The sequence below is a fragment of the Myodes glareolus genome, chromosome 10 (genome assembly GCF_982192425.1).
Source record: "Myodes glareolus chromosome 10, mMyoGla1.1, whole genome shotgun sequence".
In the NCBI taxonomy this organism is placed as follows: domain Eukaryota; kingdom Metazoa; phylum Chordata; class Mammalia; order Rodentia; family Cricetidae; genus Myodes; species Myodes glareolus.
In genome coordinates, this window is record NC_142035.1 from 79,079,693 (window position 1) to 79,092,660 (window position 12,968).

Consider the following 12,968-nt stretch of genomic DNA (forward strand, 5'->3'; position numbering starts at 1 on the left):
ATTCAGCAGACTAAGAAATGCATGGACATCTGAATACAAAGCAAATGTTATAAAGCATAACCCATAGCCAGAAACTCTAGGGACAAGGAAGCCCCGTAAGCAGACTCAATGATATTTGTCGTGCTTGCATTAGTCTAATAAAATACACATGATTTTTATGAGGCAATTTTTTTCAAAAAAATTTATAAGAAATTGTACTTTTAAGCACTATTTCATTTTTGTTCATGATCAAATTGTAGTATATAAAAACTGATTAAAAATAGTTAATTTAGGGAGTGGGAGGGTATTGGGAGGAGGGGAGAAAGTAGAAATTTTTATAAATTAATAATAATAATAAAAGAAAATTAAAGATAAGTTCCCAATTAAAAAAATAATTAATTTAAAAATATATTGAACCTAAATATAAGACTGGAAAAAATTGAAGGACAACATTTTTTACTCTCAAAGGTAAAAAAAAAATCAGAAAATTTGATAAAGGAGTGTTACTATTTTAACTGAGTGGAGTTTCTAGTTAGTGTTCATAAGGTCCACATAATAATTCTTAAATAATGCAATTAGAAGACATTTCAGTTCTGTAAAAACTTAGGGAAAGGATGAGTTGACATAGAACTGTATATTACATAGTCTGTACATTTGAATGGGTTTGAAAATTTCACGTGATTTTGTTTTGCTTTGTTTTGTCTTTGGACAGGATCACATGTCACTTCTGCTGGTCATGAGCTCTTTATCCTTCTGCTGTGGCTTTCTAATATCTGGGATCACAGGAACCACCAAGCTCAGTATCTTAATTTCTTAATGTGCTTGTTCTTGTTTTTCTGAGTACAACACTCAAAGTTTCTCTAAATAAACCCAGGTGTTATGAGAAAGATATAGAGATGCACAAATGTAAATAGTAATAATAATAACTACGAAGAAGTTATAAATTTGGAAGGTTGGGATCACAGGAAAAGCTGTCAGGGGATAGAGTAGAGGAGTGCAAGTGATATAAACACAGTTTTTGTATATTCGATTCTCAGTAACAACAAAATGATGCATGGTGTAGAATTTATGAATTATTATTATATTAACAAAGGAGGCTGTAAGTTACTTTGGAGACTTCTTCTACTGAGAAAATCAGGATGAAATCAGGATGAAATTTTGGGAACAATGAAATGTTTATCTCTGGTTTTAGTGAAACCTCAAAAGAAAGATCAAATTAGAATTCAAAGTTAAGTTACAATTAGCGGAAGCATGAAGCCCTAGTGTACAGTTAGTTGTTCCGTGTGTGACTGCAGGTGACAATATGGTACCATATATTTTAAAAACCTAGACGGAAAAGGGTTGGGAAAGTATGCTTCATAAAGAAACATTAGGCATCTGAGGAAACAACTGTGTGTATAATCTGTTTATAATTAAATAATATATACATAAATTGAAAAATAACAGTTTTCCATGTATAAAATTATTACTTTTAAAGACACCAATTTTTAAAAGTTAAATAAAAATAACTGGAATTCATAATACAATTTACTTGCTGTAGATGACAGAAGTGAACATTATTAGAGCAGTGGAACATTAAAGACAAATTGAATTAAGAAAAAAACAGGAGCACCTGCATATAGACATCCTGACAGAAAACATTAGTGGAACTGTGGTTTCGTGCATAAATGTCCCCTGAGGGAGCAAACTGCCACAGGAATAAATAATTGTAGAGAAAGCACATTCCTATCCAGTAACGTTCCACGTGCCAATAAGACATGCTACCCACAGGCACAGCTGATTTATAGCTATGGTGAATAACTGCTATAGCTCATCCAAATCCAGGCATGCATATTCATAAGAATTACAGTGACAAACGCTATGCAACGGCTTTGACAAGACACAGTGTATTCTCATCTACATCTGACAACCATGATTTCAGTAACATCATACTTTTTCCAGATGTCTTGACTTGGAACCTAGCACATGTGGGCTCTAGAGTGACAAGGTATATATATATATACACACATTACCTGAGGTGGGAAAATTGGGTTAAATATTTCTGACATTTTGATACATGAAATTTTAATCAGTGGGGAGCTTGATGGTATAAAAGTTCATAATCATTACAGTGAAATGAGGAAATGAGACTCGGTTTCATTCATGGGAAAGTAAATACACTATAGATAACACCTGAATACAAAGTAGTGTGCTCTAGTTCAGCATCTTAGCAAAGGTCATCTAAATTATGCAGAATTTTAATTTTCAGATGCAAGTGCTTCATAAATCGACTCACAGAGCTATCCAGATTCTCTGAAATAATGCAGCAACTGGTAGTAATGGTACAACCAGAATAGTAGTGCAAAGAGTGTTTGATTTTCTAAATAAATTTCAAAGATAGCAGTGTGAGTGAAGTATTTACTTGAGGCATTATATCATAGGGTAAATTTCTTGAAGAAATCATGCAAATTCAGGAATGATTTTCCTAAGTGTTGTTCCTCTACTGACTACTCATGAGTGTTTGTAAGGGAATGCAACAGATAGATAAAAAGTGGATGATTTTTCTCAATCTGTACAGCCATAAAATTTCACCAGTGGGTAACTAATGGATCCTATTTAGATGTCCTTATTCTTTAATAAGAATAATCTACAGCAGAGTGCTCACAACTAGAAAACGTAATGCTGTTTGTTGTTATGTTTAGAGTAAAATAGCATGAATTTCATTGACAGGATGGTTCTGGCTTATCTTGAGTTGCCAATATAAAGAAGTTTTAAGTAAAAATAAAATGGGAGTATTTAAAATTTTCACATTGAGAGTGCTTTAATATCTGCAATCGTTCTGAGGATGGACCTTCCAACTGATCTATTGCCTAAACCATAATCAGAGATTTTAGTTCTTCCCATATAATATCAGAATTTTACTTTTATAAGTAAATTTTGGACCTTATAAATTGTATACATAGGAAAAGTAGACAGTTTTGTAAACTGTAAAGTCTACTCTTTTTAGTAATGAAATGATTTCCTTTAAAGACTCTACTCCTAAAATGTCTGGAATAGAAGAGAAAAATACCTTGGGTTATGTCTGTTATACTTGTAGCTTCTTTTATTCTTTTCTTTTCTTTTATACCAGATTTTATTATGTAGCTTTCTCAGCCCTTAGACTTTGTAGATCAGGCTGTGCTTGAACTCATAGAAACATGTCTTCCTCACTTTCCCATGAACTAGGATTAAAAATACATGCCACCAGTTCTGATCTTCCATTGTGTTTCTTATAGCATTTACAGAGATTCTAAAATTACCGGATATTGTAAAAATTAGTATTATATGTGCAACTCTCAATAGAGAAAGGTAAACAATAGCCACGGCTCAAAAACAGGTGTTTTAAGGAAAGATTGTCAAATAAATTCTGTGAAACATTAAAACTTAATAGTCATCAAAATTACTAAGCATGGTACCTTCCTTTTGCAGGGTGCCAGCTCCAGCAATTGACAGGTCCTGAGAGGATTATGGAGCATGTGAGGGAGGAATGAGGCAGGCACAACGGTCGGGAGAATCTTTTAGCTTGACTAGCAGTCAGACTGTTTCTTTACTTATGTAGAAGTCAGTAAGCAGAGAAAGATTCATGTTGTACCAAAATATAGATAACATTATATTATTTTTGATATTGAACATGTGTTTCATTTGCTCTTTCATATCTTTTAGTCATCCTTGATAAGCCATGACAGAACAAATTTATCTTTTGCTAATATTTTCCCTCAGGTTTAATCATCATTGTTAACATTATTCTTTATAACCAGTTTTACTCATTACCTCCATCACCCAATTTTTAAGAATCCAGAGGCATAGTACAAACTGTTCTCAGGTTTCAAGAATACTAGAGCAAAACAAAATCTCTAAGCCAGCCCAGGCAGATTGCCATGTCCCAAGCAGTGGATTGTTAACTCTTAATGATGAGAATGTCCAATAAAAATTCTCAGGCCAAAACTGCTGTATTTATTATTCAAATTCTGGTATAATACAAGGTTTGTATTATATATTCTATAGAATTTTTATTTATGTCTGGTTTTGAAATTCTTTTGTTCTTTGGACATATGACATTTTCTGCACAAAGTGGCTCTGCATGGGATAACTTTTCTGAGCAAAAGAGGTCCCGCTATCTCATTCATTTATCATCTTTCTGCAGCAATCTTTGCCCATCAATATAAGTGTCTGTGTAGGGCAAAGGTAACTTCAGCTAATCTAACTTTGTCGCTGTATATATCAGGTAATTTTCTGAGCATATAGTGGTAAAGGGTGAATAATCTGACCTGTGGTCAAGCATTGTAGCTCACTGAATATCACTGACCTTTTAATGTTTACTTTGTTTTGGTTATCTTGTTCCTAGGCAAGTGTAGAAACAGATGTTTCAAAAATATTTCATAGTCTTATAAAAAAAATTGCAACTACTTTATGTGTGTCACAAACAACAATGCATAAGTAGACCAGTAAGTAAAATAAAGTAATCTCCCTAAAGTGGGAAGGATAGTATGTTCAGGATTCTCCCGGGGAAGCTTAGAAGCAGTACTCGTTGGAGAAAGCATAAATGATTCATAAAAATTTTTCTATCAACCGAATATCACTAGATTGCACAAATATTAAAAGCCCCTCAAGTATGTAATAGGTGAAGATCAAAGTAAAAGTGACACAGTAGTTATCATGTGACTTAGTTTTGATGGATCTTTGTCAAGCAATGGTGCTGGCTTTATAACTTCTGCCGTTCTCATCAGATATAACTATACCATACTTTGGTAAAATGTTATTGATCCTGAATGAACATTATCACTTTGCTATACTCTGCATCTTCCATAGAATGATCAAGTGTCTTAGCTTTACAGAGATGTTAGCAGCATAAACATGTCTCTGCCAGTTGGTATTCTCCAAAGCTTGGGATATCCTAGTGAAACAAAGAGGTAGTTTTGGTAAAACAGGTTTCTTGGCAGGGATTCTGTAGAGAATAAGAGAATATGGACAGTGCTAAAGCCAAACCTGAGATCTTACAGAAGTCCTGCTCTAGAATAAAACATCAAAAAAAAATTTAAAAGGTCTTTTTCAGTACAATTTAGGATGGAGCTACATGGTGGCAAAGAGCTTATGAGTGATATTTATGCTACATTATTGTTGAGAGAAAAGTGATCAGGAAGTCAATGGACAGTTAGGAGATTTCAAGCAAATATTGAAGACCAGTCAATAGACCCACCATTTGTATGTGAAAACTTCACTAACTTCATTGTCAAAATATCATATTTTATATGAACATTTAGTGTTTTTAGATTGATATACAAATGGATGGATGCTTGGATACATAGATGAATGTATGGGTGACTTTATTAAAAATGGCAGGTGTGAAACTAGCATTTTATCAATTAGGTAGTGAGGGGTGTGATAAAAGAAGAGATGTGCAATATTAGGACGAGTTAGTGGTGATCTCTGAGGAGAAAAATATCAGGAAATGAAACCTAATGGAATGGAATGAAAAATGGAAGAAAAGAAATCGCTTCAGGTAAGAAATTATAGATAACTCCTCATAAGGGAAGGGAAGAAGAAAGGAAGATATTTGTGGAGATTTAAGAAGAATGCACTGGAGCTGAACTTCAATTTTAAGTGAATAATGAGAAAAACCCAAAAGACTGGCCAGAGCACTTCTAGCCTGAATGTCTAGGAAGAAAGTAATAGTGTATAACAAATGTAAAAATGGAAGAGAGTTGCTGAGAGAAACTAAGAAAGCATCAGCACTTATTTCTTTTAATCAATATAATAATCCTATAACTCTTTGTAGATGGGAAATCTAATGCCTTTGAAATCATTATCTAAATAATGACAGAAAAATAGTGTTTAGTTATTTTTTTTCTAAACCCAATCATTGGCCCTTCCTTAATATTTCCCATAATGTGTGTTGAGAACTTAGTGTTTTTTCTAATGTGTATAATGACTCCTCATTATAATATAGATTAAGGATGACTGCTTTCAACTTTAGGTTTATTTTAAACATACATCAAGTATCTAACTATGAATAAAAAAATCTATTTGTACTGCTTAAGGCATATTGAAAAATAAACAAAAAAGTAATGGTCTTTTATAAAAAACATGTTGTTAGTTTTATTTATTTTGTGTGTACTGGTAATCCTGAATATATGGATATGCACCACAAGTTTAAAAGTGCAGAACTCAGAAAATGGTATCTTATACCGTGGAACTGAAATCTTGGGAAGCTGAGTGCTTCCCAGTATGGGTACTGGAAACTGGTTAGTAAGAGAGGCATGTGCTTTTTACTGCTGTGTTCTCTTTCTAACCCTACAGTCTGGTTTGTTTGCTGCTGCTGTTTGTATTGATTTTGCTTTTTAAACAATAACGGCTCTGTCTTTTATATATTCTTTCTGTGACTTTCATAGTGTATTCCCCTTTCAAATGTAGTTAATGCTCTTCTCATTAATTAAAAATTACTAAAATTTTGTTATTCAGTGTTTTCTGATTTTTGGTTTTATACTTAATATATTATTCCACTTCTCTTATAAACACTATTGTACTTGTGGGTTAAACTATTTTAAACTATTGTCTGCTCTATGACAATCCATATCTGACTAGAGCCTACAGTCTATTTCTTATTTGCAATTGAGTTGCTGTATATAAGTTAAATGGCTAAAATCACTAAAACAAAATTCATGTTTCTTATGAAGGAAGAGGGTTAGCTTTCACTCTTCATTCTAGAGGTTCATCAAAATTCAACTTCATTGATGGAATTCTGGGGAAGGTGGCATGATCTATCAGGAACACAGGTAAAAAATAAGAGATCTTGAGACATGTCTGAAAAAATTAATGACTTTTTAGTGTGTGTTCTTCCTGATCAAGATCATGAATAGATGAAAAGTCCTGAAAGAGAAGCAGTCATGACAATTTGACTTTACTCATTCAATGACAAGCAGAAAAAACTACACATACTACTTCTAGAGGGAACCTCAGGAAACAGCACATGCATTTATTTGTTTGTCAAGATTAATACAATGTTTTCATTGACATAGTATGTCATAAAATTGTTTATAAAGAGAATCATGGCTTTCTGTCGACAGAATCTTCATTATTAAACAGGTGGTAATTGTTACCGTAGCAAAATGTATCTTGAATCAGGCCCATAAATTTCTGTACACTCATTATAACAATCGGTTTTATAGTCTTTATTTTTTTTAAAGAAAACTATCCTTTTTTTTTCATTTTACATACCAATCCCAGTTCCCATTCCTTCCACTCATCCCATTCCCTGCACCTTCCTACAATCCCACCCTCATACATACTTCAGAGAGGGTAAAGCACATATCTTTGGGGAAGTCCTAAGGCACTCCCTATTATATATTTAGGCTGTGCAAGATATCCATCCAAAGAGAATGGGTTCCCTAAAAGCCATTACTAGCAGTGGGGATAAATCCTGGTGCCACTGCCAATGGTCCCATAGTCTGCCTCATCCATACAAATCTTATCCACTTTCAGAGGTTCTAGTTTCGGCCTATGCTAGTTCCTTCCCTGTCTGGCTGGAGTTGGTGAGCTTCCATTAACTCAGGTAAATTGTTTCAGTGGGTGCCCCTATCATGGTCTTGACCTCTTTGCTCATATTCTCACTCCTCCCACTCTTCAACTGGCTTTGGGAGCTCAGCCCAGAGCTCCTCTGTGGGCCTCTTCCTCTGTTTCCATCACTTCCTGGATGAAGGTTCTATGGTGAGATTTAAGATAGTCATCAATCAGACTACAGGGCAAGGCCAGTTTGGGCACCCTCTTCACTATAGCTTAAGGTCTTAGCTGAGGTCATTCTTGTGGAATCCTGGGAATTTCTCTAGTGTCAGTTTTTTTTGCAAGCCCCATAATTGCTCTCTCAATTAAAATGTCTCTTTCCTGCTCTCATCTCTGTTCTTCTGCCATCTTGACAATTCCATCTTGACAAGTTATACACCCTGTCCCCTTCTTTCCTCCTCTTCCCCCTCAGTTCTTTCTTCTCCCTACACCCCCATATTCCCAATTTTCTCAGACTATTTTATATATTCCCCCTTCCCAGGTGGACCTTCATATGTTTTTTTTTTGGGGGGGGGTTCAACTTCTCACTTAGCTTCTCTAGGGCCATGGACTCTAGATCCATTGTCTTTTACTTTATAGCTAGTATCCACTTATGAGTGAGTATATATCTGTTGTGGGAGGCAGTTTGTTTGTTCCTGGCTACTCAGCCCAGAAATAACCACAGAGAAAATATATTATTTACAATATTGCTTGACTTACACATAGCTTAGGTCTTATATTTAGAATTAGCCCATTTCCATTATTTTACATTTTATCATGAGGATCGTGGTCTAGCGGCAAGATTCTGCCTAGAGGCTCATGTCTTAAAATATTTTAAATGCCATATTCCATGGCTTTTGAAAGGTTAGAAGATTATCTATGTAACTGTAATATATCTTTATATATTTAGAAAACCTAACTAACATGACTACAAGTTTACTATTGTAGATGATTATCAATTAACTTTTATTTCTGAATTATACATTATACCTTTAAATGAGCTATACAAACACAATGGCTTAACCAAGAGCAGAAGTACAAAAATAGCAAAATTGACCTTTAATTTATATCAATAAACCAAGACCCATAGCAATGCAAATCTCTATAGCATATCCTCCTTTAAATGTAAACAAACATTTATAAACAATCGTTTAGGGAATTTGGATATAGTTCTCTCCAAACAGCTTCCTGCAATTTGTTGAGTGAAGTATTGGGGGATTTTCATGGAGACCTTTTGCTTTTGTGTTGTCTTGGTCCATCAAATCACATTAATCTGAGAGAATTCCATAGGTTCTCATCCTCTGTGGAAACAAAAGAAGAACCTCTTGTCCAAAGCAACATATCCTTAGACATACCATTTTTATGTGGCCTGTTTTTCTTTATTCCATTTACTTTTTTGCAAGTTTACTCTGTCTCTTTAAAGACTTTGTTTTATTTTTTAAAAAATCATTTACTATTTTTTATTACTCTCTCTATTTTTTCCTCTCTTTCTTAAGACTACATACATTTTTCCAATACTGTGATTCATTTAAAACTCTTTTATGTCTGAGTCTGTCCTATGGTATATCTGTCAACCTTTTTTTTTGTCCTAGAGAGTTTTTAAATGGTAAGCAGCTTGGTCACAGCAGCCATGGTGAGGTTCTGCATCTTTACACCTTTCAAAATGGTGGACATACCATTACTGCCAGCTCTGGGACTGCCAGGTAGGAGCAGTGCTCACCACATTAACTCTGAGAAGAAGCATGCAGCACAGAAACCCTTTTTTATCTGAGTAATATCTAAATTTGCCAAGTAGTGCATTACTAGACTTGGAAATATCTCTGTGTATGGTAGCAAGAATCTGTCATGTTCACCTGCTTATGCATGCCTAGTAGACCTGATTCTGCTACCTGCCCAGGCAGAGAATACTGAGCCATGTACATGGTCTCAGCTACTTTCCTCCTGACCACGATTGGTCACACAAGCTTCCGGGCTCATGATTACCATTCAAGTCTTCATCCTCCTTAAAGAGTCAGAGCGATTTGTGCTGCAAGTTTTGAAACCAAACATTTTGTTTGTTTGTTTGTTTGTTTTGTTTTGTTTTTATCTCCTACCACTGAATCAGGAATACCTCTCTTAAAGGAGCTGCTGCACTCCACCAGCACCCAGCAAAATAGAGCTACAGTAATCAAAACAGCTTGGTATTGGTATTAAAACAAATAGTTTGACCAAAAGAATCAAATTGAAGACTGGAATATTAATGCACATACTTATGAACACCTGATTTTTGACAAAGAATATTTGCCCTAGTAGTAAAATGTCACCAATGTCAGTATCAACATAGCTCATTTTTTCTAGACACTGGTTTGAAAATTTTCATAACTAAAGTAATTTTCAAGCTAAAGAGTTAAAAGTTATATAATTTGTGAATTTAAAAATATCTGTTTATATCCTCCATCTGTTCCTGAATGTTGTCTACTATTTTCCTATAGCCCTAGTATGTGAATTATTGCTATTTGAAGTTCCCTGTCAGATAATTCTAATGGTTGCTTTATGTATAAGTTTGATTGTTGCATGAAGGGCCTACTTGTTTGGGGTTTCTATCCTGCCCAGTATCTCACAACTGGCAAGCCCCAAAGACAACCATCACACAGAGGTCTCCATAAGTTATAAGCTGATTAGTCCATTAGCTCAGACTTCTTATTAGCTCTTATGAATTATATTAACCCATTATTCTGATCTATTTTAGCCATATGGTTCGGTACCTTTTTCAGCTGGCAGGTCACATCCCACTTCCTCGGTGTTCTGTGCAGGACTGGGAGGAATCATCTTCCTCCTTCTCAGAATCCTCCTGTTCTCATTGCATCACCTTTACTTCCTGTCTGGTTTTCCTGCCTATACTTCCTACCTGGCCAATCAATGTTTATTTAAAACATAATTGGCAGAATACAGACAATTCTTCCACACCATTTGGTTCTATGTCTGGTTTTACTCTTTAGACAATTTGAGGTTTCCATTAATTTTTTTTTTTTTTGGAAACTGAGCACATTTTCTCAGTAACAGAAACTGAGACAAGTAGAACTTCATATTAATTTGAATCAACAGTCATCTAAGTTGGGTTTTATTCAAATGTTTCTTATTGCTCTGGAATCTAAAAAAAAATATAGTTTGTTTATCCTATTTTCTGCTTTAAAAAATTGGGATTTCCTATAAAAAGATTCCGTGTCTTAGAGTACTTTTAATGGCAATTTGCTCTTTTTATAAATCGATGTATTTTACATCTCAGTTTCATTTTCACCTCCTTTCTCTCCTCCCTTCCCTGCATTCAATCCATCCCTCTTCTGATTCTATTCAGAAATGGACAAACCTCCCACAAGTATCAATAGAGCATAGCATATCAAGTTGCTGTAAGACTAAGCATCTCCCTTTGTAATAAGGTTGACAAGGCAATCAGGTATGAAAAATAAAATCAATAAAACTATATAGTGTTATGTAAGGAAAAAATGTGTATAATTTTATGTAATCAGTTAACCTTACTTCTAGGTTTTGACTAGAAACATGTTTGCTCAAATGTATATCTCTCCTACTTTTGATTAACTTTTTTCACTTGGATAATTTTGTTTGAACATATCCTTGTGGATAAAGTTGCATATTTTTACACATGCACACTCAGTACAAGAATCAACTTCAGATATCTTCTTAGATCACTCCTCGTAGGTAGTATCTCTCACAAACACAGAGCTTACTAATTCAGTTAAACTGACCCATAAGCAAGGTTCAGGGACCCAACTGTCTCCATGATCACAGCACTGGTGTTACATGCCTATTTATGTTGGTAACGCAAAGCAATGCAGGATCTCTTGGTTAAATAAGTATATACTGACTGAACCATTTCCTTAACCCTCTCTTCTTTAAATGCACATTACAGTGGTGGGAGAGCGATATCGTTTCCCCACTTGAAATAAGGCTCTGGTAAAGTCTTTTACCCTGGAAAGAAACATTAGGAATGAAGGAAGATTTGGGCCTATATTGCTGGGTCCTAACATTTTCCTCAGGAAAGTGGGTAAAAATGTGCCAAGTCAACAAACACAGACAGTGGGAGTCAGGTAGAAGGCTAAGAGCAAACTTGTTTATTAATAGTGAGGAAAAACTTATATATCCTCCAAGCACCCAGGCTGGGTGACAGTTGACAGTTGACAGCTTATGCTCATCTTTTATTGGTTAAGCAGGATCATGACCTCTGACAATACCTGTTCCCAGGTAGTCAGGAAACACTGCTTGATAACTCCTTATTGGCTAGGCATAGACAGGTCTTTTGTCAGCTCCATGTTAAGACTCCAATTTGGCTCCTTTTGGCCTGGTAGGCCTTATCTTCCTATATATCCATATCCATGATCACTATTATTATTATTATTATTATTATTATTATTGTTATTATTAATTACATAGGGATCCAGCAGTAGCCAGAGTTCTTTGCTCAGGCCTTGTTGACCGCACCTCAGGAAGGCTCAGCAACTACAGTGTGTTTGTCTTACGTTGGTCTGTCAAACAAGCTTGAACCAAACTTTGACTACCATCCCTTGAAGAGCATTCATTCCTGGAGAGTTGCCAAGGAGGGGGAATAGGTAATAATTGCCTTTTATATTGCAAGTAACTATGAATAGTAATGCATAATCTCCTATGGTGGAAGAAGGCCCCCCAAGAGCCATTAACATCTGAATAGTAGCCTTAGTTGCTATCTGTGTTTGACCTCCTGAATAAGGCATTTGAGGAGATTAAGAGTTAACTAAAACCCCGTACCAATTAGTACCAATTCATGCATAGGTGAACATCCATTAGGGGTACAACAGCCTTTTTATATTATGCCAGACATTTTTGGAAAATATTGAACAGTCAAAGGCCATAACCAATGCCCCTAATAAATAAACCAAATTTGTTAGGGGGGGCAATGAGAGCAAGAAAGGGGAGTATCTTCATTACCCATTCTGGGTTATTCCCTGCTTGGTGGAAGCAGGCTGATTCATGTACATCTCTTACCGGAACCCATATTGGTGTTGTGGCAGTCTGAAGAGAAACACAAGTATACCTTCTCCTTTGGTTTAGCAGGGAGGCTGGTGTCTGCCATTGGAGAGGATAGGATCTCACTATATCACCAGAGGCAGGAATGCATTCCTTGGAAGGAATGCCTAGTGCTTGTAAGCTGGGTTGAGCCCCTTGTCATTAAAACTGAGGAAGTTCAAATGGAAAAGGACCTCTGTTAAGGCCAGATGATTATCTCTCCCAGCCTCTGGCAAGGTAGCCATGGCCAAGAGCTCATTAAGAGTTCTGTTGATCCTCTCCACAATGGCTTGTCCCTGTGGATTATAGAGTATGTCAATGGTATGAGAAATCTTCCAAAAGCTCAGAAGCCATTGAATTATGAGAGAAATAGGAAGGACCATACAATGCAGACACAG